This window comes from Caloenas nicobarica, chromosome 19, assembly GCF_036013445.1.
Source record: "Caloenas nicobarica isolate bCalNic1 chromosome 19, bCalNic1.hap1, whole genome shotgun sequence".
Taxonomy (NCBI): Eukaryota; Metazoa; Chordata; class Aves; order Columbiformes; family Columbidae; genus Caloenas; species Caloenas nicobarica.
In genome coordinates this window covers 3300539-3325653 of record NC_088263.1, presented here as the reverse complement: position 1 = coordinate 3325653, position 25115 = coordinate 3300539, and positions in this window count along the sequence as shown.

Here is a 25115-nt window from a genome sequence, read left to right as displayed (position 1 = left end):
TTTTTATTTATTTCATGTTTTTTTATTCATTTGTCTTGTGGCAACCCAGAATGCACGTTGCCGTTAGCACCAGACTCTGCCATGGGAAGCTCTGGTCCCCTCTGGGCAGCAGCATCTCCTCCTGACTGCCTGGGACCTGGTGTGTCACTCCCAAGCAGGGGGGAATTTATAATAAAATCACCCAGGAGCATCTTCTGCAGGAGCTCCCAGGGGACCCAGACCCCTCTGCTCCAAACACCCACCCACCCCACCCCAACACCAACCCAGCCCTTGGCCATCGCATCCTGGGGATGATTTAAAGCCCTGAATACAGCTCCCCCGATGCTTTTGGAGCATAAATTACAATTATTGCTGAATAATATTGCTCTAATGAAGCATCAGAGCCACGACGGTGACTCACAGCACTGCAGGGAGGAGCGGGGTCCGCTATGCCTCTCCCATCCCTCGTGATGGAAAGGACAGGAGACAATGAATCAAATGCAAATTTATAGAGCAAATAGGAATATTCTGAGTGTGTGGCAGGGTGACCTTCACCTGGGCCCAGCGACTAACTAAATGGGCTTAGCAGGTCTGTTTGTCAAGTGTTAAAGGAAAAGATAAAAGGAAAGATAGGGAGAAAAGCTCTGATCATAAACCTGGAGTTTGAAGCAAACGTGGGACCTGCTGGTTTGTGTGACCGGGGAGCAGGTGCTGCCACACTGACTGCTCGTGTCGGACATGGAAAAAACAGCAATTCTGGTCCTAAATCAGCTGTCACAAAGGGGGCAGGTTTAGCTAGGGCTGACAGCTCAGGCTCTGTGCTGGTTATCAGTGAGCGCAGAAAGAAAAGGACAGAAAATGCAGGTCCAATTCAAAATACACCATAGCCAAAAAACCTGGTGGGGTTCAGCTGCGCCAGATCCAGGCTGGTTTACAACAGCGATGACCCAGAAAGGGAAGTTTTCTCACCTGTCTCTCAATCTGAGGAGCCCTCTGCCCTCCTCTCACCCAGACCTCTGCAAAAGCCACGAAGTCGTCAAACTCCCCCCAACTCCTGCAGCCTCTGTCCCGTTCCCATCTAGAAACTTGCCATCCTCATTAACTGCTGTCATTTTTACAAGGATGTTCATCTGCTGCTAATTAAAGCACTTGAGCTGAACCCACAAATTAAGCCCCCAGCAAGATGCTCTGAAAACGTTGTGACACATCCAGCCAGGTTGGCAGCAAAGGGGCCCAAACAGGCCCAGCTCTCCCCCGAAGTCACAGCCATCACCAGGACATTATTCTCCTCCCGAGTAATCACAATTTTCAGACTCGCTGCTTCTGTCTATAAGATAATTATACTAATGATGCCCCTTTCTGCTCCCAGAAATATCCTCGCTATGATCACACTAAGTTTTCAGATGAAAATCCCACCCAAAGTTACAGCTTTGGTTTGGCCAAAAACATTTGATAAGTTTTCAGTGATTTCATTTTGATGAGGCAATAACAGTTCGCATTTAAAACAACCTTTGGTTTCATTGCATTGCTTTTTAGTTTAAGTTTGCTTGAAAGCTGAGTGAAACCTCATGGTGTGCATCACATAAAACAGATGTGAATCTGAAAGCTTTTCAATCAACTTTGCAATTCACTTAAAATTTTGAAAAATGGCTTTTCGCTTATGGCAAACAACGTTTCCAATTCTAAAACCTGCATTTACATGAATAAGAGAGCTGCTTGTAGAGCTTTAATTCCATCAGCAGTGGATTTATAATCAATTAGCATTACAAATACTTCTGAACTTGGCTTTTATTCCCCCCAAATTCATTGTATGTGAGCTTGTCATTTGCTATTACATAGAAAGCAGCTATTTCTGAAACCGATACCAGCATCCTGTTATTTGTCCAGTACTGATTTCTTAATACCATAAACTTGACTAACACTAAATTTCATGTCACTCACACTCAAGGAAAAACATCTGTAGAAGGCTAAGGCTACTCCTGCTCTCTATCATGGGAAAATAAATTGCTAAAAATGTTTCTGGCACAAAACTGCTTCCCCTTGTGCTACTCTGCCTGGGCTGGTGGATAATTCAGAGCATGTGAATCCTGCCCGCTCACCCTGAGGCTCCAGCCTCTGGCTCCACATACACTAAGATATTTAAGCAACATGAAAAGTTTAGTATTTTAGAAAAAAAATTCTCTCTGTGTCTGGATTCTGTTGGGATCTGAAACATCCCGATGCCCGAGGACAAGGAGGTGGCTCAGGGCTCACGTGCCGGCTCTTGCCAGAAAGAGCAAACTGTCCCGCAGAGCTTGGAGGAAATAAAAACATCTTGTTCTTCTTCAGCTGTTTCCACGGATCGCATTAATGAAAGTGAAAATAAACACATTTCTTCACTATTTTCTTTCTCTTTTTTTCTTTGCAAAAGCTTGTTTATTTTCTCGCAAGCGTTGAAGACTGATTTTCATTTTGAAGCGGTGTCTTTCTGCTTTTGTTCGACGCTGGGTCGTAACTCCATGCATGCGTTACACCAGTTCCTAAAATATCAGAGGACATTTCTAGAATCAGGAAGAAAAAAAAAATACAGGTTGCCTTTGTTTTTCTTTTAGTTTCCAAGCACAGAAAACATGTGCCACGTCTCATGATCCTGAAGTCATTAAAGATTCTAAGACACATTTCCTGAGAATGAGATTTTAAATATGGTGCCTGGCTTCTTTCCAGATCAGGTAATTACATTTCTCCTCTCTAAACTCCCCTGCACTTTCAATTGGATACGTTATTATTTTCCATTCTCCAAGTTAAACTGTTACGCTGTGCAATTGTCTACTCTTTTAAAAAGGTTTTGTGTTGAATGCCTGGGAACCAAACTGGTTTCTCTCCTCTGAGTTTTAATTCATTAACACAAATCACTTTGAGGCATTGAGATGATGCAGCTGTTGATTGTCGATAAGTGATCATCAGCTGATAATTAAAAGACTACCACTGCATAATTATTAATTAGAATTCATAGTTTCGAGGTATATTTTAAATTTATAAACTGAGTGTTAGAAATCTAAGCACAACATAGCAGTAAAATTTACATAGAAAAAAAAAATCAACAAAACCTTCAAATTCTCGTCAGTCCTGCTTGACTGTGCCTGACTGTACTTGACCTACACCAAGAATTTGGCCCGAATATCCAAAAATAAGAATCTTTCATTTTTCATTTGGACTTTCTTTATCATCCAGAGCAATTTAAAGCCCAGAGTAACCTGATTGCAGTGATGGAATTACACCAGAAGAATACACTTGTGTTTATATTGTAAGAATTGATTTTTTTTAAAGCAGTCCGAGCAGCCTTCCTTCTAGTGTCAACTCTTATTGCCTTTTTTTGGAAAAAACGTGTTGTTTTGGGGCTCTGCTGGGCTTGTTCAGTGGTTTGCTGGGCAGGCTGGGGGGTCCCCAAGCTGGGTTCTCCATGGGTTCCTGTCCCACAGCCACATCTTCACTGCAGCCCCGTCTGCTGGGCTCCCACATCCTGACCCAGCTGATGAACATATTCCCCCAGCACTAACGAGCTGCATTTGGAGCACAGGACCAAGGAGCAGGTGGCGGCAGTGCCGTTGGCCTTGGCACAGCCCTGCTGCAAGGTGTCTTCTCCTGCAGGTACCTGCCAAAGCCACCCTTGCCCCACCACCTACAGCAACAAAACGAGGTCTCTGTTTCATGTAAATCAGGATCTTTGCATAAGAGCCAGGGAAGGCAGCAACTCTTCTTATGTATTCTTCTGTTGTGATGAAATGTCAGCAGACCTTATTAATTCCTCGTGTACCAAAAGAAATCTCCGTTCCTATTTCCTTGACATCTGCTGGTGTCCATTCTTAATCAGAGGTCAAGCGTCCTTTGCAAGGGATGTGACTGGGATGTTTAATCCGTTGTTTGACAAGTAACTGAACACCCCGCATGGGGCTGTTGCCTCTGGATTACCAGCTGCTGATGTGTTTGATGTCTGCAAAGCTCTTGGGTGTCCCAGCATCAGGGACCACAACTGTGTTGACTGTCGTGGACTCATCCACAGCACAGGCTGTCCAGACAAGAATTTTTAGATACGACAGCAAAACAGAGCAGGTCCTGTTATACACTAACTAATAATAGATTCTCCTATAATGGGTAGCACCAAAGCTTTGACTGATGAAGGCAACTAACTACCAGTTCTCCATTGGATTCTGCAAGAACAATGACAGGACAAGGGGTGATGGTTTTAAACTAAAGGAGGGAGATTCAGGCTGGACATGAGGAAGAAATTGTTGGCCCTGAGGGTGGTGAGAGCCTGGCCCAGGTTGGCCAGAGAGGTGGTGGATGAACCATCCCTGGAGACATCCCAGGCCAGGCTGGACGGGGCTCTGAGCAACCTGAGCTGGTGCAGATGTCCCTGCTCATGGCAGGGAGGCACTGGGGGAGCTGGGAAGGGCCCTTCAGCCCAAACTATTCTATGGTTCTATGAACAAGAGCACTATTCCTGCTCCACTGGGAAGAAGCACACAATCCAATACTGTTTTCCCCACCATAAAAGATCTCTTGGCTTTTCAGTTCAGCTTTCTCTGCCGAGACACTGAATAACATCATTGTGTACCACGGTACAGTCACTGCTTTCAGGTGGCTGAATTTCAGTGATGAATGAAGTAATCCCTGCATATGTAGATTGTTTGACACTTTGAGAGATGCTTAAATAAATGACACACTGCAGTCTAAGACTCATTATCGATATTGCTTGAAAATATCAAAAACGTCTGAGGCCTCAGTTTAATTTAGATGCTTATCACAGGCTCTAGAGAAATGGGAAAACGTGGCAATAACAAAACACCGCAGCAGTGACACCAGCAGCTTCAAGCCATGGTGGAGAGCTGGTGTATTTGTAGGCCCATGAGGGAAGATGATGTGGGTGCTAGGGGATCCTGCTCAAACACTTGTTCAAACAAAAGTGATGCCAGAAAGCATCCAAACGACAGCATCTGGGGCTTGAGCAAATATCCTGCTCGCCCCTGGGGCTGGATGAGATGTATAACAAGAGTTGCTGATGTGCAGGTTCCTCATGGGATCGCTCACAGTCCGCTACAGGACTCCTGCCTGCTAAACAAAGTGGATTTTCTCCATAAAACAGCAGCAGAGCAATAGACCCTGCACGGCAGAAGTTCAACCAAATGCTCTGAATTGCCCCAGGAAGGGGAACTTTCCTCACCCCCAGCTCAGCAGAGTTTGGAGCCTCAAGTGAGATAACAAATAACTCCTCAAGTAAGATTTTTCAGAGGTGCGTAAGCACCTATACATGCAGATAGCTACCTAGTGGAACTAATTTGTTTACAACATTCATGGAAAAAATCTCAATAACCAATTTCTATATTTAGTCTAAATGCCTTTAAAAATCCAAGCTCTATATGCCTGTGCTTACTGGCCCTATCCGCTCATTTGAGGCTATGGGAGAAGGTCAAAAATAAACTGGGAGCCAGTACAACCCCCCCACGGTCCTGATGTTTCTGCTGAACAAAACCCAAAGGCTGCTGCTCTGCTTTGGCAAAGCTGTAAACCCATTTTTGACTCAATTATCAAAGGCACAGTTCATTGCAGAATCAAATCCACCCAGTTTACCTGAATTACTCCCTTGTTCTCTTACTGCTCTTCCCTCCCCAGATCAAAACCCTACACTCCATCCCACTTGTTTCCATTGCGATTTGCCAGACAGCACTTAGCTGCAGGGAAAAATAAAAATCAATGTATTTTTCCACCACCTCATTCATCAGCTTCATGCTTCGCCCAGCATCGAGCCTTTCATTGCCAAGATGAGTTCTCCAGCAGCTGGCCACCACCAAACAAGCCCAAGGCCATTGTTTTGCTGTATTACAGAGCTGCGAGTGCAGGGGCTGCAATTATCTGCCTGATTGTGTTATGGGCAGGGGCACAGGAGCCAAGTTTGGGCTCCGTGTAATGAAACTGCAGTTCAGTAGGTTTCAGGATATTAATAGCGTGATTAATCTGGAACGACCATGATAACAAATTGATTATTCAAGAACAATAAATTATCTTCTTACATGGGTAAGTCTGGCTGGCTTTTCGGCATCGGAAAGCCATGAACCTGTCTATGGGACCCTAAGAACCTCCAGCATAGAGCAATACTGAGCACTTGATTAAACTATTTGGGGAATGCAGAAGATGAAGGATGAGAAGGCTGCTGGCTTTTAGATCTTTAAGACTCAGACACAAGTAATGGAACGGCTTTCATCCTAATTTCTTGCCCCTCCTCACCCCCAGCTACTGGCCAGGCCTGGAAGACTTTGAGACTGGATTTACAGGGTCTGGAGCCAGGACAAGATGTGGCTGCTCTGGGCATGAAGGACATGGGCAGGAGTGTGGCTGCTCCAGCATCGAGGAATCCAGAGCCTGCAAGATACACTGAGCTGCTGAGTGATGGGCTGGGGACCCCCTGCACCCCAAAGCCCTGAGCTCCCTGGATTTTCTCATGCAGTTTTCCATCCACAGCCCTTTGAATGCAGACTCTGGGCTCTCTCTAAAGGCTCAGCCCAGCTGGATCCAGCTGCCTTCCCACCAGCAGTAACATGGGTCCCACAGGCTCACTGTCCTGCAACGTTTGAAGAACCTTCAAGCATCAGACAGCAAATCTCACTCCCTGTAAACCGCAGCTGGAAACTGAACTCTCATTTCCTTTGAGGCACAAGTGAATAACTCCTGCACATGGAATATAAGTCATCTTCCCACATCTCCTGATCCAGAAAGGAAACATTGAATGAGCCCCAAGAAGAGCCCTGCTTGCACACAGGGAGGATGAGTTATTGTCTTGCCTTGGTGATTGCACCTTTTGTTCAGAGAGGTTCACTAACCATCTGCTGTTGTGTTGCAGTGCACGTATCCACATCCAAGCAGCTGGAGATGAGCACAGCTGAGCGGGAATAAGTACATGCCTCTCAGCCCCTGATGCAAGATATTTATAACACCTAAAAATGTTTCAGGTGATAATTTGTAAATGCTGTCCACCGGCACAGAAACAGCAGCAGAGAAATAGCCATTTGGCTCCGGGTTAGCACCCAGAGTCCTCTGCTACACACAGTCACCATCCACACGCAGGGAGGCACCAGCTCTTACATTAACCAGTCCCAGGGCAGATCAGGGCTTATTTCACTTCCAGGCGTCTCCTGGGTGCTCTCAAGTGTAGCATCTCTGTAGGAAGGTGCTCAGGTATTGCTGTAGCTCAGAACCCCCCGTCCATGTCCCCTCCATCAACTCCGATACTGCACTGGGAAACAGCAGATAACAGAGCCTTTCCCAGCCCTTCTGCCCTGACAGGCTCTCCGGTGTGTAAGGAGTTACACAGCTGCTCCGTGCTCCTTGTACCGAGGCTAAGAGTTGAGCAGAAGTCTTCATATAGACAGATGGGACAAGAAGTGCCAACTGCTGCAGTTAATAAGTCAAAGGCACTCCAGCTATCCAATTCAAATTGCTGGGCCACAGCTCACTGCTTTAATTTGAGAATAATTTACAGCCGGTGACAAAAATTAGATCTAAGCCAAGGAGATCGCTAAGATATCCAGGGACTGAGCCAGGGTAAGTTGGTATCGTGCTGTCCATTGACCTGTATTAATATTGGCATCAGCGGAAAGACAGCCTGTGACCCATTTGGGCTTTGAGATCCACTGGGAATGGCAGCAAGTCTCCCCTGCACCCCTTTCACTGCCTCCTTCTTCCCAGGAGGAGACTTTTAGAGAGACATTTCTGGGCCAGGAGGAATCCAGAAAGAGCCTGGGCACGTTGCAGTGGTGACAAAGTCAGGACATGGGACAACTGAGATGGCAGGTGGTAGAATTCACCCTCTTCCAGCCTTGGCAGCGGTGCTCCCAGAGAGGTGAGGATCACCTCTGGAAGGACCAACCACTCTTCCCCATAGCATCTTCTAGCAGAACAGCTTCCAGTTCCTTAATAATTCAGCTCTGCTGCCATCCCCAGAGCCACTGAGTCATTGCAGCACTCTCCTCCCATTGAGAAACTTGCAGGTTAAATGGACAAAATGTCTTGTTGCTTCTTGGACACCTGTTATGTAAAGGCCACAGCCTTAGATCCAGTTCACCCAGCCCTGGGACCTGTTCCCAGCAGCCTCACATTGCTGCCAGGAGCAGAGGATGGAGGTGCAGGGAAGAGTGATCTGTTATTTTAGTCTGCCAGTGATAAGATGGGATCCCGAGAGAGACATTATAAATTCATCTTGCAGATAATAACGTGATATATGAACACAGCAACTGGAGAAGGATGCGATCTATTAGAGCAACACCAGGCCATTGGCACAAGCAGCAGAACCCTTGTGGCTGCGATGTAGCTCTGTATTCACCCTCAACCTGATCCAAGCCCCAACAGCACAGATCAACAAAACCTATCGATTTCCGGGGGGTTTCATGGCAATCCTCATGCCTGAGGCAGAAGAATGCTCCTATAAAGACTTCTTTGCTTGCTTAGGGCTTTAAAAGCATCACCTGGGTTCTGCTGGTGTGCATGCGCTTGCTCTTTCCCCACGTAAGGCTCTTCTGTTGGATTGACCTTTTCACTCCTGCAATCAATGCATCTAGGTTTAGAAAGAAAAATGGTTATGAGCTCGGTGAGCAGCTCCGATAGCAGTGCTGGAGTATTGCTGTTTGGTTCGCATCCACCTCGCATTGTGAATGAAACCCCAAGGGTTTGCGTAAGTGGGAGTTTAAATGGCTTTAAGAGAGTTTCCCACATAGCCAAAGGGGTTTAATAGTATTAGGTGCCTTTGATAATCCCACATTATCTTAACAAATAGACGCAAGACCAGGCTTTTAAAACCATTTGTGCATCTACAGATGACACTGTGTGGCACTCAGTGAGAATCCCACTTCTAGGACTCTCAGAATGAAATTCCCAACTCCCAATCACATAAAGAGGTGAGAGCCCAAACCCCTTAGGCCTTGCCCATACACCAGAGCTGCACAGAATGAACCACGCCTAAATCAACACCCACTCTTACTGATACAAGTACAGCTGAGATTGCTTGTTCTGCTCTAGCTACTGTCACAGAGAAGGGAATCTCTAACATAAAAACTGCATTCATTCAAGAATTGCATCTTGGATGAGCATCACTAAACAAACAATTGGGACAATCCTCCGGGGATGGACACATGAAATGAACCTCGAGGTGCAGAAGTGGAGCAATGTGCATCCCAGCAGCTGCCTACAAACGAGGAGGATGTGCCTGGGCATCCAGAGGCAGGTATTAGGAAAAAAACAAGAAAGAAATCAGAAAGTGCAGTTGATTCATCCAGAGAAATTTGCCATTCCTGCTGTACAGATCCATCATTTTTAGACTTGCACTACACCTGCCCACATATCTGCAGCGTTTTGAAGTGACAGCTTAGTTTGCCACATGTTAATTTGTGGTCTGAGTGACATCTGCATACAAGCAAAGTCTGAAACACCTACACTTTGTCCCTTGCCAAGAAAGCAGCCTTTTACTTCTGTGCTTAGTAACCTTTATGCCCCAGACACAATATTGGTGAGTCACCAGTGTGACAAGACAGAAATCTCAGCATGGAAGGATTGTGCTGCTCCCTATATTATCAGGCAAGGATGGATGGTTGAGATATCTGCAGCTGGTTTAATGGGAGCTTCTGGTTGATTTATGTAGCAAAATAACACAATGAAGTGCAGGTCAAAGATATATAAAAATAATTCCCAGACATTCACATTTTCATTGCATATATGAAGGATTACATAAGGACCGATCCCCCACAAGGACCTTTGAGTGCTGCTGCAGTTTTAACAGGCAGAGTTATTTACTTCTGATACTTGCCTGTGACCCTGATATATTAATTCTCATAAGACTTCCATGGATCCATTTTTCTGTGGAAAGAAAATGCTCAATAGCATCTAGCACTGCTAGAATCGACACCCTTTGAGGTCTCTGCAAACTGCACACGTTGCTTCCCTTCCAATCTCTGCAACGTATTAAACATCCAGCTGACCTACACAGCTGCCACCCTCCAATCCCCAGAATGTCCACATATGTGGGGAGCAGCAGACAGCAGGGAACAGTGGACAAACCCCTGTTTTCTCAGGTTGCACGCTTTCTAATTCAGCAATTCAGCCTGGGCAGTAAATAAACTCCACGCTGCCAGTTTTTCACTGCAGAGCCAGACATTAGACCAGGGTCTAAGAGAGCCTTGAGTGGTGTAAGAGCCTTGAGTTCTCTCCTAGTGATAAACAGAGGCAGAGCCCATCTGTACAGCACGTGCTGTACAGCCTCTGCCTCTTTATATCCAAATCACATTGACTTCCTGACCCACCTCTTGACACAGCCTAAAGCAGTCCCTTTGGAGCAGGAGATATCAAGCCTACCCAGCACCAGCACATCTACTTGCTCTCTTGGTTTTTCTGCCCGACATAAAATACAATAAAGTGAATTTGCAATAAAAAGGAAGAAAAAAAAACACGAGGAGTTTCTCTTTGCAATCTCATTCCGCTGCTGGGTAAGACTCCAGCAGAGTCTGAACTCCAGCTCTGTTTCAGCCAGCCCAGCAAGGGGTGTTAGATCAAAGTTCTGCTTGTTCCTACCACAGACACCCTGTTCATAGCTCTAGGAAATGTGGTCTTGCTGCTGTTATTGGTATTGAAAAAATATATCTGTGATGGGTAAAACCACCCCTTCAGTTCTGGCCCAAGTTTATTGGTATAGGAGGCTTAAATCCTGGGATTTCACTCAGGAAGAGTGTGGTTGGTTTGTCTGCAATGCTCCAGCAGATAAGATTCAAAGTGACACCTTTCTGCTACACCCACACCTGAAATTTTGTTTAATAATCAACAACTTAAGGCCCCATGGTCCTCATTTCAGGTGGAGGCAATGTGCTAGCACAGAAGCAGCATTAGCTCCCAATTGCATTTGTTTTCTGTGCGAGCTCCAGCATTTTTAAGAAAAATGTTTGCTATCAAACCCAGACATTTCATAGATATATATTTGACAACATATATATACATCTCTTTCCTCCTCTCCTTCTAATTTAGACAGCAAGTGTAATTGGGGGCTGACACTTCAAATGAATTGCATCTAGCTAAGTGAAGTACCCTATGCAGTCAGCTACATATTTCATTACAAAATGCTCAGGCTTTTCTGTTTAAATTCATTTTCCATGAATGATGACTGGTATTTAAACAAGCACATAGCATTTTCTGAAGCATTTTATCCACTTTAATTAAAAACTAACATTTGTAGAGCAGGGCAGATGTGCTATACACCAAAAGAAAATAACAATCCCTCCTTCTGGATTGTTAGTGACTTTCTGCAGTAACTGGTATATAATCACTGTTAAACTGGAATAAGTACTATCGATTGCCATTTCTAATAGAGGATATGATTTTAAAGAACTTGCAGCACTGGACTGTTCAAGCTCATTCTATTTATTGACTGTGAAGACTGTAATTACACATGAAAACACAAGGTTATTTGTCATACATCAGATATTCAAAAGGAACATCCAATACTAAAGTGAAATAAAACAAGCGCAACCACTGCACTTTGTCACAATCCCAGGACTACAAACCAGAGTGGTGGAGAGTCCACACGCTGCTCTAAACTTCAGCCACCAGATAGAGGCAGCTTCTGGGAAAACAAGCTTCTGGTCAGCAAGAGTAAGACCCTGTACCTCACACAAACACCCTGCCAGCAGAAACAAGAGGCCAGACACTGTCTTCTGGTACCTGTATAGACATGCAAAAAAGCAATCCCAGCTGACAGGTTGCTGGGTGGCATTTCATCCCAACAGAAAGAATCTGGCTACAGGCAAACACTATCAATACAAATATAAGGGAGCTGTGCATTCAGGATTAGGATAAGAAAGAAATTTGTGGATCAACATCTCATTTCTTTTATGTATAGCTTGCCTCTTCTTGTCTAGTAACTATCACTGATACTCTATGTGGCCTCCAGAGCCTTCTGCATTACACCACAGCTTATTCATAATTACACATTACCTTATTTTACCATACCCTGTTGCATACATGACCAGAGAAACTGGCCACAGCACCATCGCTCCTCAGAGTGCAAGGTTTGTGCTATGGCTTTGGTAGGAGCTGCCAGGGAACAGCAAAAGGAGTGCTGAGCAAAAGGAAGGGGAACCCTGAGCAAAGGGAAGGGTCCTCCATAAGGAGGATACAGCACTGCATAGCTGAGCAAAAAGACAAGCTCCAGGCTGGCCAGCAATCTATTCATCTCCAGACAAGCCCACAGGCAAACGCTAAAAAAAAAAAATTAAAACAGCACCAAAAAAAGACACAGAAGCACACACACACCCCCCATATAAACAACACAAGCTAGGGAAGGGCCTGAGCTTAAATACATTTCGCAAGCCAACAGGTGAAAGCCGGTGGGTGGAGACCCCAGGTGGGTCTGCCCAGGGCAATCAGCACCAGGTGGAGCAAAGGGAGAAAGAGCACCAAAGAGGGGGAAAACACTTCATCTGCACAGCCCTACCATTTTGCCACAGTAATTAAGGACTTACCAAGCAAAATTGGTCCTTAAAAGTACTCCATCCCTGTGCTCCTTGCAATCAGGAGTGTCAGTGACCTCTTCTCAGTGACTATTGCCATCTCTTCTTTCACCAGATCCTCTCTGTGTTTTTCTCCTTGCCTCTGTTTTCTTCAACGTCACTAAAAATTTCCCACCACAGCTTCATCACAGATGCTTTTATCAAAGAGCAGCTACATGATTTAATGCCTATCCGTTGCTTATTAAATCAAGCAACCTACTGAAAGAAGTACTAAATTAGCCTTGCATGTTCCTTGTCAGATCATTAGCCACGTTGGCTTCTATGCTGTTTTCCACTTAATCTGGGATTTAAGTGTTTTCTCTCTCAAATTTGTTCTAGAGCTCTGCCTGTTCAATATCAAATGAAAGGCCCTGCTTGCTGTTCTGGTGCAGTAGTGCTGGGGTTTCCTTGTGCCCTGTCCCGAAGTGACAACTTGGAGGCGAGCTCCTGTCTGCTGCGGATTGCTGTTCATAGCAACAACGCGCACCCAGCCTGTTGTAATGTTGGGTTTCCCGTCTGTGCCCTCAGGAGAAAGGTGACAACAGTCTGATGCTTGGGGAAAACAGAAGATCTCTGATGCAGGCTGTTAGTTTGGTGCACAACACTACAGGCAATCCTGATTTTGGAGGACACGTCCCTGATCCGCGTGACCTGAATCACAGAAATGATTTGGTTCTTGGAAGGCCAAAGGAAGTTCAAAGGTGTTTGCAATGATGGTTTTGACAAAAATAGTCCTCCACAACTTGCTGCTGTCTCAGAAGAGCATAGTCACCGGGTTAGAAGAAGACACCAGTGACTCTGATAGTGTGAAATATTTCCTTTTGCCTTTTTGTTTTAGCGTTTCATGTGATAATCTTTGCAAAAGGGTGGGAAGCCAAGGTGGCACTAGGCACTCCACACTTCTGTGTCCCTAATAACACAAAGACACTTGTAAGCTGCAGATGGGGACCATCCTATCTGACATATCTCTGCAGCTCCGGGAGCTGCTTCTGAGCTAAATCCCTGCAAAGGGAACAGGAACCATTTCCAGATCTAGCACAAGCCACGCAGCAATGGAGAAGTGGTCAGTCGACTGTACCAACAGCTCATTTACATGGAATATTTTGTTCAAAAAGTTAACAGAACTCAAGACACAGCACCTTCTCCCATAGGAATCCTGTGAGGGAAAGCAAAACAGAGCTCAGGTGGTAGAAGACTTCAAAGCTTGATGAGTGGTTATTAGCAGAAGGAGAGCACCTGGCAAAGGACTGGCGGTTATAAGAGGGGTGGCAGCAAGCAGGGATTTCTGCCACAGCTCAGGTGGGAGAAGAGGTGGCTGCAGGTGCTTTGGGTTTTGCTGGCTGGGAGAGCTGGGATTTTGTAAGGAGATCTGGTTGAAGTCTTGAGAAAATGCATCTTGTGAAAATGCACTGTTGTGTTCTTAACTTTGCTGTTCTCTCATCTGTACTGGCTTATGTGTGTGGGGTTGGAACTGGGGACAAACAAGCTCCTGAGTGCCTGCAGAGCCTGAGGAATGAGCTGGGACTTGGGGCTGGCACCTGAGGGGAGGCTGGAGAGAGCCAAGTGCTAACAGGGACCTTATTAGGGCTGCGGGAAGCTGAAGGGGATGTGAATTCAGTGTACAAGGGCTGCTGGTGCCTTGCTGCAGTGGTGCGATTGCCTTCACAACCCTCCTGCCTGTGCCCAAAGGAGAGGAGGGTGTCAAGCCCTGTCTATCTGTCTCCCTGTCTGTCAGTTGGCGGCTCTCCTCCTTCATCATCCGTGAGAGTTTTATTGCCAAGTTTTTATGCAAAGTTGAAAAGCCTCATTAAGTGATGCTGAAAGTGCTCCTCTGTTGATGCTAAAGTGGGACAACTGTGTAAGTGAGCAAAATGTTCTGGTTGGGCTAACACTTCGTACAGGTACGAAATGATGCTGTAAGATGCACATTGATGAAAAATCGGGCCTGAAAAGGAAGGTGAACTGATTGAGTTTTCAAACTGTGTCAGTCTCAAAGCTGGGAAACAAGCCCAGACATCCTCATTGCAAGTTTAATATCTAGCTACACATGCCAAATGTCCTTTGATGTCTCTTACAGCACTCCAGAGAGCAAATCCAGAAGGACAGTTATGTCCCCTCTGGTATGTCACTGTTACTTACAGTCTGTGGACACGCGGAGCTTGGTTTTGTGAGCCCTTTGGAGTTGCACTGTTGCAACCCTTTGGGCTCTGGTCCTCAGGCTAGATCATCAGCTGGTGTAAATCAGGCAGCTCTGTTGCAGCTAAAGGTGCTGTCGCAATTTATGAGCTTGTCCTACACCTCCTCACGGCTGGAAGTCCCTCTGGCCGTTGCCTCCAGGAGCATCTGACCCATAAAGCATCAGCTAAGAGAAAATGCTTGTGGAAGAGAACTACGACTTATGTTCAGACATGTTCAACAATTGGAGCAACGCTAACCATGAGCTGGATACCCAGATGGTCTGAAGAGACCAAGGCACTTCTGGAAGGGATCTAAAGGATCAGAGGCTTTGGCTTAGAGCTGCTAAAACATTAAATGGAGACCACTATTTGTGTCCAAGCTCCTGTCTCTGTGTGGACTGCAATGCAGAGCTGGGATCTAGAGCATGGAGTATTTTTTAAGATTGGGTGCTTTGATTTCTTCTCTGAAAGAAGCCACCAGTGCTCTACTGATGGTGTGGTGGGAGCAGAGAGCTGGGGCAGCGCGTGTGCACCTCCAGAGGAGTCCTCTCCAGCTGGGCAGTTACAGAGAATGAGCACATCTTGAACTGCCAACAACCTCCATCCAGGGGGAGCTTTGCAAATTCTGGTTCCAGATATTAGGAAATAAAACCCAAGGCACTGGGATGGGGAAATCACAGGTTAAAGCATGGGCCTTGCAGTGGTGCTTTTTTCCGGAGGAGGTTTTAATACCATTGTGTGCAGAGGGCTCCGCTGCTAAAAGTCAGGGCCCCTTTAACTGCTTTGCCTGGGAGCAAATTCTCCTGGGCTGGTGACTGGATGAATCCCCAACACCTCAGAGCAGCTGCTGCCCCAAAAATGCAGTTGGATAAGGATTGTATTTTTTTTTTAATTCCTTTATTATGAAGGTCTCCAAAGCTTACAGAAATGGCACCTCTGCAGTTCAGCCTTGCAACGGGAGCAAGGATTTGATTGCATCTCTTCTGCTTATGCCATGTAAAAATTGTTTTCATCTGTCTGCTGACAGGCTGCAGTGGAAAGCAGAGCACAGGATGTATAACTGCAGAATTTGTCAGATAAACCAGTGCTTAAAATATCCCTCCTCACTGCATCCCATTACATCTCTTCTCCCTGTTGCCTGTCTCATTCAGGATACTATTAACTCAATTGCTTAAGTTGTAGCTCTGCTTACAGCACGGCATTAAGTCAAAATAGAGCAACAGCTGCTTGAGATGCAGCAAAATTCATCTCCACTTTCTGTTAGCTGGAGACCGTGGACCCACACCACGAAGAAGGTAAAAAGCTATTCATATAGGAAAGCTGGAAAATTAAATCTGTTGTACCAAAGAGGAAGATTTAGGACCAGATGAGAATCCATTTACTCCAGTAGTCCCTGCTGTCATTCCTGATTTCCAGCAGGGACATGATGACAGGGGAGGTGTTGGCTTGGAGGAGACAGTCTTCATTCAGCTGCCCAGGTGAGCAGCTGTTCAAAACTTACTATGAATTCAGTTATCTTAATATAGCTTAGGCTGAATGAAGATATTTTTATTCCAGGCTAAATGAGATGTTTTTAATGTCAGCTACTAAATTATCTCATGTAATCTAGTTGCTGGCTCCTGCTGAAGCAATGACTATCTGTGCTTGGGAGAGACAGAATAATTTTCCTATTATGTCTTTGGAGCAGTGTGATAGTGACTTTACTCTGAGTCTGGTGCTGTGTAGCTACCAGGAGCAGAAATCTCTTCCTTAGCCCAGGGCAGGCTCCAAGCGGGAGAATAATCCAGGTGAGGGACTGAAACCTGTTGCTACCACCAATCTGTGGAGGGACCATTTCCTCACTTAGCTTTTATTTAGTTATTATCAGCTTTCATTTAGATGGGAATCTCATTAATAGTATTTAGGGGCAGAAACTGGATGGAGTGGGCAGTTCTAGCTCATGTTTGGGCTGGTAATTCAGGAAATGGACACTAACTGTGCCCAGGGACTGAGACCAACTTCGATCTTCAGTGGAAGCTCTTGATGACAGAGAGGATGATGGAATCACAGAATGTCCTGAGTTGGAAGGGACCCACAGGATGCTGTATTAAGAGCAAACCTGAGGCTGAGCCTCCTTTTCTCCCCTTCCCACCTGGCAGCATTTCACTCTCAGAGCAAGTCACTGTGAACTGTTCCCTGTGGAGCAGTGATTTCTGCAAGCCCTCCATCCACACGTTCCTCAGGGCAGCGGGCACGTCCTCAGGCTGCTCCTGCATCAGTGCTGCAAAGACCGTGGCTGCTTTTTGTGTCCTCAGCTGGTATCACAGGGCTGTCCATGGACTCACAGAAAGCAGCTGGGACAAGGGGCTTGAGCTTGCAGTCGGGTTTGGTGTATCTGTGCCCCATCTTAGGCTCTGTGGTGGATCTGGAGTGTCCTCAGATGCCCGAGTGGCTGTTGTGGTAGTGCTGTGTTCAGGGTGGGTGGTTTGTATCTGGTGGATTAACCACGTTATGGCCCTGTAACAGCTTTGCCTTTTAACACCAAGTTAAATCGGTGAGGGACAGAGCCCTTCTAACTCCCTTTGCTTCTGCAAAACAACATTGTTCTTCAGGTTAGACAAAGCCTGGCTGGCGAGTTGTGAAAAAAAGACTGGGCACTCTTTAGCTGTTGAAAGTGGCTTGGCCAGACAGACCTGGGTGCTCCTGCATCCCCGAAGAGATTCAGATCGTGGTTATGCAAAGGGTGTTTAACATTCACAGCGTCGCGCTGGCTGCCGGGCTCACTGTGCTTCACGTATCGCTGCTGCTGGGAGCTCGGGCACGGCCACAAAGCCAGCTCCTAGTAAAAGAATAACATCATTCGGTATAATCGTCCTGGTGGTTTTACTCTTTGCATCTAAAATTATGAGATCAGGTGTCATCTAGTGTAAACCCTTTCTCTTAATGCAGATGTGACTCCATACAGGTTATTTCTTCTTTTCCCTGCTTTGATATGCAAGATCTAAAATCCACAGCCGCCGTAACAAAAGCAATTCAGCCCTTCCCCGGGGAGATCCTGCAGTAAAAGTCTCACCGAGTGCCTGCTGGTGCTGTCTGCAGTGCCAAAGGGAGGGGAGCAGAAGCGCAGATGTCTCAGACCTACAACACCATCTATTCTACAGCCCAGCTGGAGAAAGCAAGCAGGAGAGGGATGGGATGGATGTGCTGTGGGGCTGAATCTGTCCAGAGAGGGTGTTCTGGGCTGTCCGTCCTGCTCGTGGCCATGTCTCCTCCCTCTGTAGCTTTTGCAAAATGATCACGGGAATAGCTGGCTCCTAGCAAGAGCGAAGGGGCCTGATCCAGCCTGCACTGAACTCAGTGGGAGACATTCCCTCCCCTTGGGCAGGAGCAGATGTGCTTGTGACTAGTGCTGTGATATCACAGAACAGTTTGGGTTGAAGGGCCCTCCCCAGCTCCCCCAGTGCCCCCCCTGCCATGAGCAGGGACATCTGCACCAGCTCAGGTTGCTCAGAGCCCCGTCCAGCCTGGCCTGGGATGTCTCCAGGGATGGTTCAGCCACCACCTCTCTGGCCAACCTGGGCCAGGCTCTCACCACCCTCAGGGCCAACAATTCTTCATGTCCAGCCTGAATCTCCCCTCCGTTAGTTTAAGACCATCACCCCTTGTCTTATTGCAATAGGCCCTGCTGAAAGGTCAACCTCTATCTTCCTTATCAGCCCCTGTTAAGTACTGAATATATATATATAAAAAATATAGTGCTCTGCCCCAGGTTTTCAGAGCATAAAAGCTTATTTCTCATCCCGCCCCACCCCTGCTCCTCTCTGAGGACACTGCTGCTGAGTAGCCACCAGGTACCGGCTGGCCAGAGTCTCTGAGGAGTTATAAACCCTCCAGCCACCCCGTCACCGTCAGGTCACTCGGCAATGAGGGCAGGAAAGACTCAGGAGGACACAAGGCTGAAACTCTGCTCTAGGGACAAGGAGGGTTGGTATAAATACAGCTGGTACCGATTAGTGAAGGACATGTCCATAAATATTTATTCTTGTCACTCCTGCTAGTTGACTTGCAAGAAAAATTGGCTGCTTCTGCCTGAAAAAGTGTTTTATTCTTATTTAACTGGAGTATGACTGTTGATCCACTGAAAGGCATAGACAAGCTTGCATGTCTACTGGTGTGGTTCTCCCTCCTCATGCAATAGGAAATATTCAATTTAAGTCTAGTCTGAGATGTGAAGTCATGTTGAAAATCAGGGAAGGATGAGCTGATGCTTTCAAAGCTTGTACCGGGGAACTCCAGTTTCCTTAGGGGAAGAGGAGGAATGGGGACCAGTTCACCTTGTGTGGGAGCTTTGCTTGGAGTAAATCTGGGTTCAGAGCTTCCACTGCCAGCAAATACCACCTCGGGGAGGAGAATAAACATTTTAAAATGTAATCAGAGTCATTGGGGAAATGTGACAGGATTTAAACGATGGCATAACACGCTTGTCTTGTCTCTGCTGCCTGTGCTAATGAGCATGAATTGAGAGCATTAGAGATCTATCCACAGGCATTAGTGTGTGAGTCAGGGGATCACAGCTTTAATTAGTCTCATCTTCTACTGGCAGCCAAGCCATTTGCCTGCCCAGTGCCTCTGATGCTCTGGAGTTACTACACAGGCTTTGACGTAGCACGGTCCATCATGTCCTGAGGCTGGACCTACACCTGGTCGTAGGGGGTTTCCTACGTCTTGGTCTCCTGAAGAGAAATCTGAGCATTTTTCCCTCTCTTCCAAGGAGTTTCAGAAGTTGTCATGTATCTTCTGAGACTTCTTTTGTTTTCTATTGAACATTTCTCACCTTAGGAGAACTTCCAGCATTCAGAATAGTTTTTGCCAAAACCAATATTCGTTCCACCAAATGCTTAATTTCTACAAGAAAATGGGGTTTGAGGCTGGAGGCAAATGAATAACAACCTGAAGAAAAAGGATTCAGGCTGGTCCTGGCTTTTCCTCCTATCCCTCCATGCTCCCAATTTGCCTTTTCAGTAAAACCTCATGGAGCCCTATCAGCCAGATTTGGTGTCACTACTGATCCATGCTGGGAGGGAATTAAGGCTGTGGCTGCTCAGCCAACCGTGCTCCTCGGGCTGCAGATCGGTCCTCTGGCACCTCTCAGTATTGTCCTGATGGTATGAAATGAATTTTGAAAAAGAAAATCAAATGGCCAATGTGATTGATTAGATGCTTTTGCCCTGCTACGTCTAATCGATGGCAGCGGATATTTATTACATTATATACTACAAATCAATAGTGATTAGTACCTCATTACCCTTTTCCGTTCTTTTGATTGTCTTCTTGCAGTCTTGTAATAACAGAGCACAGACTATCCCTCTCCAGCCTGGCAGAGATGGTTTTGCATGCTGGAGAAGATGAGTGCTGATGCTTTTGATGAGTGTGACTCTGCAGCCCTATTATTTCTCTGAGTAAGTGGAGCAAATAGGGTCTAAATCATCCCCACTGAGACAGAGATGCTTATGGGAAGGTTCACTGTCCTCCAGGCTCCCAGGGCACAAGCTGCCAACCTGGTAACTCTGTGGCAATGGTGGAATAGGGAGCAAAACTCTGAGCGGTGCAAAACCTCTGGTGTGATGAATATGCCCAAGGAAAACAGACCTGCCAGGTGCTCTGATGGTGTTGCCACAGCAGGAGTTGGCTGCTCGCGGGTGACATTTGTGTTGCACTTGCCCCTAAGACACAGGACAGTCTGTATTGTGACAGATGCACAGAAAAGGAGACGGCTTCAGTGAGTAGCTGGAAGGAGTAACCCCCACTTTCTCCCCAGATGCATTTGTTCCCCCACATCTGTCAAAAGAGATATTGAAGCTGAATTGTCCTGCTTGCTGGGCTGAGCTGTGCTCCTGATGCAAACCCGTGGGGATGGTGTGTACCACAGCAGGCAGGCAGCTGGGATTTCCACCGCTGCAGAAAATGTGATGGGGAGGTCGGCTCATAAATGCTGCTAGACTGACAGGCTTCCACTAGTAGTAGACTTAGATAAATTCATTTGAATTAGATAAATGTCTTCAAATTAGATAAATGTCTTCAAATTATATAAATAACTCCAAATTATATTAGCTCTGTGTGGGTTTGTCAATTCTCAGTGTGAGCGAAGCCCCTGAATTTCCCACCTACTGGGAGGCTGAACTTCTGCAAATGAGCTCTGCAGTGCTCACGTCTGTTCCAAAATTGTCGGATATGTTTAGAGCTCTTCAGAAAGGGGCTGTACTTCCCCCAAATTCATCTGGTGCTCTCCAGCTGCAGTGACTGCTGCAAGTGCCGCAGCTCACGTGCGATGGGATTGGGAGCATCTCCGTGCTGGAAGGGGCTGCTGCACCAGTTCGGGTGCCTCAACTAGAGAAGTCCAGGCTCTGGTGTGCAGACAGCGTCAGGCAGCCCTTGCCTGAAGGGTGGAGTGTAATTAGGCCATTAAGCTGGGGAAATTATGTACCCAGCAGGAGAATTCAGCATTGGAGGCATAAATTTGTACCATAGCACCGTCCGTGTGCAAGGTAGACCCCAGGCTGTGCATAAAGGCAACACTGAGGAAGAGGAGTCTGTGCTCTTCCTCCTCTTGAAGCATTCTGCAACTTCACATGCAAATGTAGCCACCCAGCTCCTCTGGGTGAGAATAATGCACTTGCTTGACCATTTCCACTGTTAATATAAATAAGCCCAGTCCTGTGGAGCAAGTTACTCGCACCCCAAGGCTGGTTTCTTCTGCATGTGTTGCCTACACCACCACTCCGGAGACTTCACCTCTCACGCCTAAGGACAGCCAACCCTCGTGAACAGGCTCCGTGTCCTTTATACACCCAGAAGTTTAATGGCCAAGGTGCCCAAATCAGCGCCCAGGCAAAGACATCCTCAGCAAGGCTCTGCTTTGCCTGTCTGTAACACCCAGGTCCACATCGTGACTTATGGATGATTTGTGCTGGGCATTAAAAAAAAAAAAGCTGGTGACGCAAGTGGCTTTTTCTTTCAGGCATTTCAAAAAGGACTAGAGAGAGCAAGAAATTGCTGGAGAAGGGAGGAAGAGGACTGCAGCTTTTAAACCACCTGGCACTGTGGTGCAGGGTTACACTCAGTGGGGTTGGCACAGTGGAGAGATCACTGCAGGCAAATCTGGGCAAAACTACTTCTAGTTGGAAAGAGTTTTTTTTTCCACCAGAAAATGTAGCTTTATCTAAAGCTAATGCTTTTCCCAAATGTGGTTTTAATTTGGATCGCCTTGGTTTTTGGGTTTTAATAAGTGTCAAAGCATTCCAGTGGCATTAAAGTAAAATATTTCTGGTAATATAGGTGCAACTATTGTTCTGATTTTATTAACTTTTAAATCCAGGCAGTATCTAAATGACTGATAAACTTTAATCCTGTGGTGTCCACCCTATGGAAACATTATGTCTCAGTGGTTTGAAGCTAAAATTTGATCTCTTACATAATGGAAAACAACAAATTCCCACCCAGCTGAACCTGTTTCAAGCTGGCTTTGCTCAGTAACAGCCTCAGTGTGGCACTGAGCAATATGAGCATAAAGATTTGTAGATACAGAAGGACTTAAGTGGTGTCTGAGTTCCCTGCCTCCTCAGCCTGCTTGAACCGTGCTCTTAACCATCCGCCTCTGCCTGTTTGCTGGGATGTGTCAAATTGAACTTGGTCTGATTAAGCACGTCAGGGCCAATAAATTGGAAACATTCCTGTTGCGAGTGGATTACATTTGCGCTCAGAGCTCAGAAAATCCCCCTTGAAACGATGATTTCTCACTGCTCCCAGGGCTTTTCTTTAAATCCGACTTCTGCCTGTTACACCTGGAGCTGAAGAGATGGAATGTGCATCTCGGCTGTTTGTGCAGCTCCCAGCGCAGTGGAGACCTTGTGTTTGAATTGTGCTGGATGCAGCTTTACCGTAAGACAACTGGTGAGGCGGTGGGACCTGCAGGGCCCAGGATTTCTGTTACGAGGCCCTCATGATGCTTCTTCCTCTGCGTTGGCTATTTCTGTAGCCCGCTCAACCGCAGCGCTCAGCTGATTCTCGCCCATGCTGAGGAAAGCACATGTTCAAGCTGCACAAACCGGTGCAGCCGGCCAGGGCCGGGGGATTGGGAGCCAATCTGCTAAACAGGGATTTAGCCAAGAGGCAGCCCTGAGTGCCAGCCATCCCCTAATACTCTCTTAAGGAGCCCAGCAGCACAGGCAGATGCTGCCTCCCTGTCCCTCCTCGCAGCTCAGCTCTGTCCTCCAAGTCTGCAGCGAGGCATTTCCAACCAGAATTATGTTTTGTTGTCTTCTTGCTACAATGCCTTTTAATTAGGAGCGCAGCTGCTCTGGAAACGCGGAGCTCACTTTTCAAAGAGTGCTCTGGAAAGTGATTACAATGGATTAAAGTGGAAAGGTTAGGCAATTTATTCATCTGGCACTCAGCAAATGCATCGGATTATTTTTGTGCTGCAAAGATGACTTTAAAAAACAAGTGAATAACACCTTCTTGGCTCTTGCTAGCCTTAAGGCACTGCTGTGCAAGCTGGGCGGTGGTTCTGAAATACTGTTTGAGAGTTGAGCTCCTGGCTGTGTGTGAGGGTCCTGGAGTTCCATTGCCACTTTCTGTGCAGCTCCTTGGATTAAAAAAGCTCCCGTTCAGCCAGGACTTGCCCCAGGAATTAATGTGGGCACCTTCAACATTCACTATCTCAACTCCCAAGGACCATTTGCCTGGATGTTTGCAGAGTAATGCCGTTGTGTGTGGCATTGACTTTCCGTCCCGAGCTCTTGCTGACAGCTCCCCAGCTGGCAGATCTCCCTTTCCCAAAGGACTATTTTGATTTACAGCAGTGAGAATCTGGCCCATTGAGCTGCCCAGCCCTACACAGGTATGGCAAGCTGCTGTGAGGTATTTGCTCAGCTGCGTTACTTGCACTGAGAAAGCTTTGAGAGGTTTTATTCAGGAGTGGGAACACTCCTGTGCCCAAGATGAACCCCCTCTTTCCCCTCTGGCCCAAGGCCATGTGCTGCTCTCCCAACTGTGTGGCTTAAATGCTTAAAACGGTGGAAAGGATAAAGCCCCTAGAAATTAATCAGCTTCACTTCAAAGCTGAGGTTCTAGGAGAAGATGTCAATCCCTTTCTTCTCCAAAGGAAAAGCAGTGGGTGTCCCTGGGTGGACAGTGCATGATGAAGATCCAAGTTGCACAATGTGTGAAGAATCTAAATCTGCAAAACATCTGGGGAGCAAAACTTTATGTGTTCTGTGAGCAGAAACTAGAACAGGTATCACATCCAGCCCTGCTCTGGAGGGGCACCATGGGTTGGTCCATGGTGAGTGGCAGCTGGATGGGACATCGCAAGGATGAACAGCCTCCCCTGGCAGGGCTGTAGCTGCAATGAAAAACAAAATTATTTTCAAATGTGTGGACGTTGTGTGTGTTTCTGCTGGATAACATTGGATTGAAGTTGTCTTAGGCTTGGCAAATGGGCTTTGTGATGGTTTCTGGAGTAGTGGTCAAAATATCAGGGACCGAATGTGCAGCTTGGGTCATTAAATGCCACGGTGGCTGTGGTTTGGGCACTGCTGTGCTCTGCTGAACTGGGAAGAACTGGAGCTGCTGCTCCAGTCTGGGCAAAGCACAGGGGCAGCTCTTTCTGCATCTGCTCGTGTTAACATACCTGTTCTTCTCAAAGGATAAAAAAAGGTTGGAAATGTTCAGCTACTGCGCCTGTGGGAAGAGTAGTGCTTTAAATAGAGGAGTCTTTAAGTGGGGTACTAAGCACTGAAATTGTGTTTGAATGCAATACCTTGTTTGCCCTCCTCTTATTTTGTTTGGCTCATGTAGGCGTATTTTTGTTTTTACTCACTTTTCAGTCCTATGTTGTCTCTTTTTTTTTTCCAGTAATGTTGACTGTTCCATCTGCTTATTTATCACCCACGGTTAGAACCCGAATTTCAATTAGCAATCTGCTTTGTTTAGTTTTGTTTCAAACAAGGCATTGAAAGCTTCAACAAAGCCTTAATACATAAAACTACTTGTAAGGCAGCTGTTAAAGCTCTTCCATCATATCCACGAACAAAATGAATTCTATTGCTATCAAGATGCGTCTGAGAAATTAGGTTTAATCTTCCTCTACTGCAGTGGATAGACAGCACTTCAGTGATGACAGAAAGATTTGAAATGACTGAGGTGGAAAATGGTCTTTGCTCAGCGCTCCAGAGACATAAAAGAAGCTAAAACCTCCTGTAGTAAGAAATAATTCATCCGGCAACTGGAAAAGCAGTCTCTGGATTTCTGCACTGACTTCTAGTCTTGATGCTTCGCTTTTGGATCTGAAGTCCCAAGTTAGGGGTGTGGAAGCAGAAAAGAAGGTGCCCGCGCCTGTGGAAGCATCCCAGGCCAGAATGTG